Source organism: Propithecus coquereli, unplaced genomic scaffold (genome assembly GCF_000956105.1).
Source record: "Propithecus coquereli isolate 6110/MARCELLA unplaced genomic scaffold, Pcoq_1.0 Scaffold7, whole genome shotgun sequence".
Lineage (NCBI taxonomy): Eukaryota > Metazoa > Chordata > Mammalia > Primates > Indriidae > Propithecus > Propithecus coquereli.
The window spans coordinates 7,020,844-7,028,886 of NW_012153062.1; positions in this window are offsets into that span (position 1 = coordinate 7,020,844).

An 8,043-nucleotide genomic window follows, 5' to 3' on the forward strand; every position below is an offset into this window, starting at 1 on the left:
GTGAAAAGAAAAAGAAAGAATTATGATCTAATTTTACAGTGTAACAAATTCAGACTGAGAGAATGGTGCCAAAGATCAGATACTCCTACAGAATGCATCTCTACATTTTTATTCTAACTTAGACAGCATATTTAAATGTGTGTGTGTGTGTGTATATACACACACACACACACACATGTATTTATATATACAATGTGAGTAATGCTCAAAAGAGCAAGACACCGAGCACCAAACTTCAGCTTTGGTTAGGTTTTGATCAAGAGTGAAAAGAAAAAGAAAGAATTATGATCTAATTTTACAGTGTAACAAATTCAGACTGAGAGAATGGTGCCAAAGATCAGATACTCCTACAGAATGAAAGCAAATAGGTTCAAACCTAAGTCTATTCCTTTTTCCTCCCCCTTCTTCAATTAGTTCTGTCTTCATTTTGTCTTGCCCTGGACTACTGTAATTCCCTCCTACCTGGTCTTCTTTCAAATCTATTCTACAAACTCCTCTCATATAATCTTCCTAAAACTTGGCTTCATAAGTAGGTCACTGTCCTGTTCAGAAAACTTCAATGGCTTCCTAACCTTAATAAATTAAATCCAAACTCTTCAGCCCAGCATTCAGGTTTGCCTCTCCAAAGTCTAGTCCGAAGCTTCCTTTCCACGATTATTTACCGCTTCCAAGGGCAACTTCGTGGATGAGCAATCTGTAGAGTAACACAGGGCCCCGAGCTTAAAAGGCCTCTACACTTGTTTCATGCTCTGCTACTGCTGTCTTGAAATTGTTAATTTTTAAACAAGAGGCCCTATATTTTCACTTTACACTGGGCCCTGTATGTAGCGCCTGCCTGTTGTACCTTATATACCACTTTACAAGATCAAAACTACATTGTTTACTAGATCCCAAACACAACCTATACTTTTCCACCTCAATGTCACGTTCTGTCCTCCATCTGAGACAAACATCCGGATCTGACTACCAAAATTCTACCTACCTTTTAAATGCTCACCTCACATCACACTTCGAAGAGTCAGGTATATGCAAATTCAGACCATAAAGTGATACCATCTTATACCTCCTACCCCCTTTCTTAACTAGGGTTCTGGGATATTAAGCCCTCATGCCCTAAGGCAAAGCTCAGCAAACTTTTTCTGAAAAGGGCCAGAGAAGAATAATTTTGTGCACTAAGAGGTGAGAAAAGAATTGGGTACCGCCTATGCCATGCAGCTTCCTCGGCATCTCCGGGGAAAAGCCCTGGACTCGCGGCCGAGCTGGGGCCTCCCCGTCCAGAGCCGCGTGACTTCGGGCAACTCACTTCACCGCGGCTTGTCCCGCTTCCTCATCTGAAAATACAAGGCCTGGACCCAACGGCCTCCCAAGCATTTGCCAGTTCCAAGGTCCTAGTATCCTGGGTTTAAGTCGTTGCGGTTTTGTTTGTTTTCCCCAAACTCTAGTATTTTCAAATTTAAATAAGATTAACACTGCACAGTAATCTGCGGTACGTCCGTCACCTTCCCCCGCTCAGTCCCCTCACTTGTCAACCATGGATCTTCACGACCTCTTCCATTTTTTACTTTTTGGGTGAGGAACAAAGCCTAAAGGAAATAAAATATAAATTCGCAGAGTGGACAGGGCTTCTGGCAGGGAAGCAGTTCCGCGATCCTACCTGAAAAACCCGAGGAAACCGCTTTCCACACGGGACTCTCAAGGGAAGAAAGGGTGGAAGGATCCTCCCTCACCCTACCAAATCCCTGAGGTCAAGCTTTCATCTTGGCAAGTCTGAGTAAAAAAACATCTTGTCAGAAGAATAAAGAAAGAAAAACGTGAAGAAACAGGAGACAGGTGTCCCCTGGCCTCATTCTCAAGGAAACAAACACACCTGATCACCAGGTCCTCAGAGCCAGCGCAGCTGCTCCCAAACTTCCAGAACGTTCCGCAAGCGTGAGGACCGCCGGGGGCGGGGCAGGGAGCCCAGCAGCCTCTGGGGCACAGCAGCCGCGAAGCGCCCTCTGGGACACTGGCCTTCTGCGCAGCCGCAGAGCCCGCTAACCCTTGCCCTGCAGTTCCGGCGCTTTAGCGGGAACCCCAAGTGGTTAAGAAAAAAACGAGATTTTTACGGGTATATGCACACACAAAGAGTGCGATGCGCACCATCCGGGGGATGGACACGCTTGAGGCTAGGACTTTTGGGGGGGAGGGAGGGCAAGGGCAACATATGTAGCCTAAACATCTGTACCCCCATAATATGCTGAAAAAAAAAAAGAACGAGACTTTTCTCATGTTAGAGTCAGTTGTCCGGAATTGACTTTCACAGTTTTCTAAAATTTAGGCTCAATGCTTGTACTACTATTATTAACAACATGAAATTAAAGTGGCCTCCAGTTTATCCAAATTATGAAAAGGATTTTCATTAGTGGCTATAAATATAACATATAGGGACCTGTGTGTTTGCTTTTTAAGACTCCATTGTTTTCGGACCTGATTAAATCTCAGCAAGTTATCAAGCACTGGTGCTCACAATGGTAAAAATTTAAAGAAAAAGAAAGACCACCACTTGCCTAGAGCCTAATAGTTAGGATACAAAACTATTTATGTGCCTTACTTTGTAAAATATATATTCCTGGAGGAAAATCCAGGAAAAATCCTTTGGAGAGCATTTGTAATGTGGATTAATTTTTCCCTGAGGTAAACATTTTGTAGGTTTGCCATTTCATATAACTAATTTTATTAAAATTAAGCACACTCTTTTGCTGCCCCTGTTGGACAGTTTGTTAAGGCAGGACAGGACAGATCATAAAAGTCCAGACCCACCTCCAGCCACACCTTCTGGGTTTTGGAACTCCAGGAATTAACGCTGATGTGGGCAGGGGAGGTTTGGTGTTGTCAGAGGACCCCCTTTGAAAAGTCCTCACATCGAAGAACTGGCTAACAGCGTAAGGGTGAGGGAGACATCCAAAGTTAAGCAGCAGAGGCTTTCAACAAGCAAAGTTTAAGACAGGATTCCCTCTCCACCTGTAACACAAGTAGGAGACTTAACTGAGTTGAGAGCAGAGACTCCAGTTCTGGGAGTGAAACTGGCAAGTGCAAAATGGTGTCCATTCTGGGGAGGGGACTGAAGTCTTGGGCAACACACCAGAATCGCGAGGGAGAGGAAAGCTAATTGTTTTGAGAACTTACTTTGTACCAGGCACCATGCCAGGTAGTTTACATACATGGCTTTATTAATCTCCATAAATGCCATAAGGTCTAGGCTTTTCTCATTTTAAAGATGAGGAAACCAGGGATCAGAGAGATTAAGTTACTTGGCTGGAAGAATATAGCTTGTGAGAAAAGAGGTGAGATTCAAACCCTAAGTTTATCAGATGTCTTAGGCCACATCCCTACCCAGATAGCTCCTCCTCCACACATGGACCCATTTATAAGATCTGGGACACATCATTTAGGTCACAGAGTGGCAAAAATGACTCAACGGAAAGCCACAGACTATAGAGATAGCATTAATTATTTGCTCTTCCTTCCTTCCTTCCTTTAATTTATCCTTCATTCATTCAGTCAATCAACAAATCTTTGCATAGCAGAAAGAACCTACGCCCTAGAGTCAAACAGTTTGGCTTCACATCCTTCCTCCACCATATAGAGGAAGATATTTGGCTGCAAACAAGTGGCAACTTCTATTTTCTTATCTTGAAGATAATCGTGTCAGCTCATAGGTTGATATATGTAAGCCTTTTAAACAGTGCCTAGAATATAATAAGCACTCAATATGTTTACCTGCTATTATTATTATTCAAATGGGCTCAATGTTACTTAGCAATTGTACTTTATATAATTGTCCTCCCACACTCCTAGACAACTGTTTCGTATCTTCTGCCGTGAGCTGAATGTTTGTGTCCCCCAAAAATCCATACGTTGAAATTTAATCCCTAGTGTGATAGTATTAAGAGGTGGAGCCTTTGGGAGGTGATTAGGTAATGAGGGCTCCATCCTCACAAATGGGATTTGTGTCCTTCTAAAAGAAGCCTGAGGGAGCTTGTTTGCCCCTTCTGCCATGTGAGGACACAACTAGAAGGTGCCATCTATGAGGAATGGGCCCTTACCAGACACTGAATCTGCTCCTTGATCATGGACTTCCCTGCCTCCAGGACTGTGAGTAATACATTTCTATTGTTTACAAATTACCTACTCTGAGGTATTTTGTTCTAGTGGCCTGAATGGACTAAGACAACTTCTCTCTTTAAATCTCCAGCACTTCTTCCTCATCCTCATTTCAGCTGAAGTGAATGTTTATAGTTATTATTTCATAAATACTATTTAATTTTAATAGTACTTAATATTAAATACTTACTATTTAAATGACATAAATAAAAGCATCCAGAAGTGAACTTGCACAGATGCCCACCAGCACATATACCCATTTACCATCATCTGTACCCACAGATTCTGCTTTCCTTCCAATTATAGTAGATGAACTTTACATAATCCAATATAAGGCCAGCTCTCCAAGTAGACACTAGATCCCATCTCTTCTTTTTTTTTTTTTGAGACAGAGTCTCGCTTTGTTGCCCCGGCTAGAGTGAGTGCCGTGGCGTCAGCCTAGCTCACAGCAACCTCAGACTCCTGGGCTCAAGCAATCCTACTGCCTCAGCCTCCCGAGTAGCTGGGACTACAGGCATGCGCCACCATGCCTGGCTAATTTTTTCTATATATATATATTTTTAGTTGTCCAGATCATTTCTTTCTATTTTTTAGTAGAGACGGGGTCTCGCTCTTGTACAGACTCATCTCGAACTCCTGACCTTGAGCAATCCACCCGCCTCGGCCTCCCAGAGTGCTAGGATTACAGGCGTGAGCCACCGCGCCCGGCCCCATCTCTTCTTACTTAGCAAGAAAATTGCTCTACCAGTTCTCTTTTGACTCTCTTACAACATCAATTTTCTCCTCCTGGATCATTCTTAATAGCAAAAGAAATATGCCATTATTTCTCTCATCTTAAAATCTCTTGATCCTTCTTCCCACCCCAGCTAAGCATCCCATTTCTTTGCTCTCCTTTACAGCAAAACTCAAAAGGATTGTCTATAATTTCTGTTTCTAATGACTCTTCTCCTATTCTTTCTTAAACTTACCCCAATCAGGTTTTTTCATTTCCACTATACCACAGAAATTACTCTTGTCAAGGTCATTGCTAAATCCAGCAGACAATGCTAATTTTATTTAGCCAATCAGCAGCATTTGTTACAGCTGATCATTTCCTCCTTCTGGAAACACTTTCTTCCCTTGGTTTCCTCATACCATGCTTTCATGGTTTTCCTCTAACCTCACTGGCCACTTATCAGTGTCCTTTACTGATTCTTCCTCAAAACCTAAATTCTTAATCGCAGAGTGTCCCAGATTCAGTCCTTGGACCTATTTTCTTCTCTGGCTATATTCATTCTCTTGGTGGTCTCATTAACTCATAGTTTTAGGTATCATCCACATGCTGACAAATTCCAAATTCCTATCTCCAGCCCTGGCCTTTCCCCTGAACTCCAAATTCATATAACCAGCTGCCTATTTAATATGCCCACTAATAGACATCTCAAATTATACATGTTCAAAACTGAACTTCTATTTCCCTCTCCAAACCTGTACAACTCATAGTCTTCCCTAGCTCAGTTAAAGATTACTCACATTTTTCCTGTTATTAAGTTTAAATATCTGGACTGTCTTACATACCCCATCTTATCCATCAGGAAATCTTTTTGCCTATACTTTCAAAATAAATCCAGAGAATCTGACCACCTCCCTAGTCTGAACCACCATCAGCTCTCACCTGGATTATTGCAATAGACCCCTAACAAGTCTCCCTGTTTATGCCTTACCTCTAAAGTTCTTTTTCAACATAGCAATCAAGGTAGTCCTGTTAAAACGGAAGTCAAATTATGAGATGGACTTTGCTTAAAACCATCTAATGGCTCTCAACTCTTTCAGAATTAAAGCTTATGGTGGCCTACATGATTCAATTCCCCTACTACCTATTTGGCTTCTTCTACTACTCTCCCACTTGCTTCCTCTGTTCCAGCCACACTGGCCCACCTCCCTGCTTCTCATATTGCCAGGCATGGATCTGCTTCAGGGCTTTTGCGGCAGTTTTTCTGTCTGACATGCTCTACCCCCAGATACCTTTATAGGTCACTATGTCTCCTTCTTCAAATCTTAGCTCAACTATCACCTTTCCGATAAAGCCCACCCTCACTTTCTCATTCAAAATTGAAACCACCCCTCATCCTTCTTAGCCTGCTCTGTTTTTTTCATAGCACTTGTCACGTTCTAACATACTATATAATTTATGTATTTATTATGTTTATGGCCTTTCTCTTCTCATTAGAATGTAAAGTCCTCAAGAGCAGGGATTTTTGTATGTTTGGTTTACTGATGAATCTTCAGCACCTAGAACAGTGTCTGGTACCTGCTAAGCACTAATAAATATAGACAAAGGTTGAAGTATCATTTATCCTCACATATAAAGCCCCTTCTGGTTTATGTCTTAGTGATAATATATCAGACTTCATTGAATATTATTAGCCATAAGATACATAGTACCAATGGAGACTTCTATTTTTATTAAAATTCTTAGCCTTATTACTTTTAGGCTTGAACTAATTTATTTCACACTTTGGCCTTCTGGGTCCAGGCTAATTAGTTTGTCTGAGAGGTATTTGGTAGAAATAAATGTTTAACAGCTAACTCTGCTAACAAGTTTTCATTAGGGAGCTTATGTATTACTACCATTCATTTGTTACTAGAACAAACAAGGCTGTTTGAGTTGTGCTTTTAAAGGTGCCTATACTATTCAGGTTCAAATGTATTGAAATTGAATACACAAATATATTTGGCAACTCTATAACAGCCCAACTCCCTGATTCACTACTCCCTAGAATTCCTACACAGGAATATATTCAATTTACATTCCTGCTTAGAGTCAGAACATTCCTAATTCAGCAGCTGCGATAAAGTTATAATGAAAAATTAATTCCATAAATTATTGATTCTTGGTTAGAAAATGTATACTTCAACTTGAAAGCATAGAATCAATAAAAGATGTATATTTCATAAACCTTGCAGTGCCATATTTCCACATTAGCTGCAGGATGACAGGCTGTTATGAGCCTGTACAAAGAATAGCTTAATGTTTTTTTGTGAGATGCCTCTATTTCATGAGCAGCAGAAAACTCTTTAATTTACTTAGCTTGAATGCTTTGATAGATCTATGATAATGAATGAACGCCAGTATTTTCCCTTTTAGTCAATTGCAAACATTGAACAATCATTTTCTTTTGAGGCTCCACTACATGATCTTTTTGTTTTCTGCTTCATCCTTGATGTTTTTGACCTTCATGTCGTAACCTATCCAAAGGAAACATACACAGACACAAAGACTAAGGGAATGGTAGAGGAAATCTCATGTAAGAGAAGTGGCTGTTTTCAAATCTAGCCTTTCACCAGTTTTTTCGATATGGAAAACTGACACAATACTCTATTCTCAGACCCTGACTATGTATATAAATTCTTATTTTAAAATGATTGGATTTAAACAATTTATTATTTTGAAAACAATGGGCCCAGTTTAACTAGATCATAAGTTGTTTTTAAAATAGCTATTTTTTTTTTGGCTTCGAAGCTTTTCTATTTCCAAATAGGTTTAAATATGTATGTATATGGCTTAGATAACCAAAGCAAAACATATTTACTTTTCTACTTAGGTACCAAGAAAGATTGTTTGTACTTTCCCACGTCACTGGTCCTGTTCACCCCCTGACTAAATCTCTCCTGGTTCTTAGCTGACTCTTACCATAATCCCTTATGCTTTAGCTACTGTTCGTGTAATGTGATTACTAAGTAAGTGTAGCTGATTCAATGATGAATTCCTCAAAGTTCAGACATTTTGACAGATTCTTGATTTTGAAAGAGAAACTGCCTTCAGTCCTCAGTCATACTGTAAAAACAACTGAGGTAAAAACTCAGTACACCAACAAGCAACTAAGTCTGAAAACAAAAATTCCTAAATTTAAAGTATAT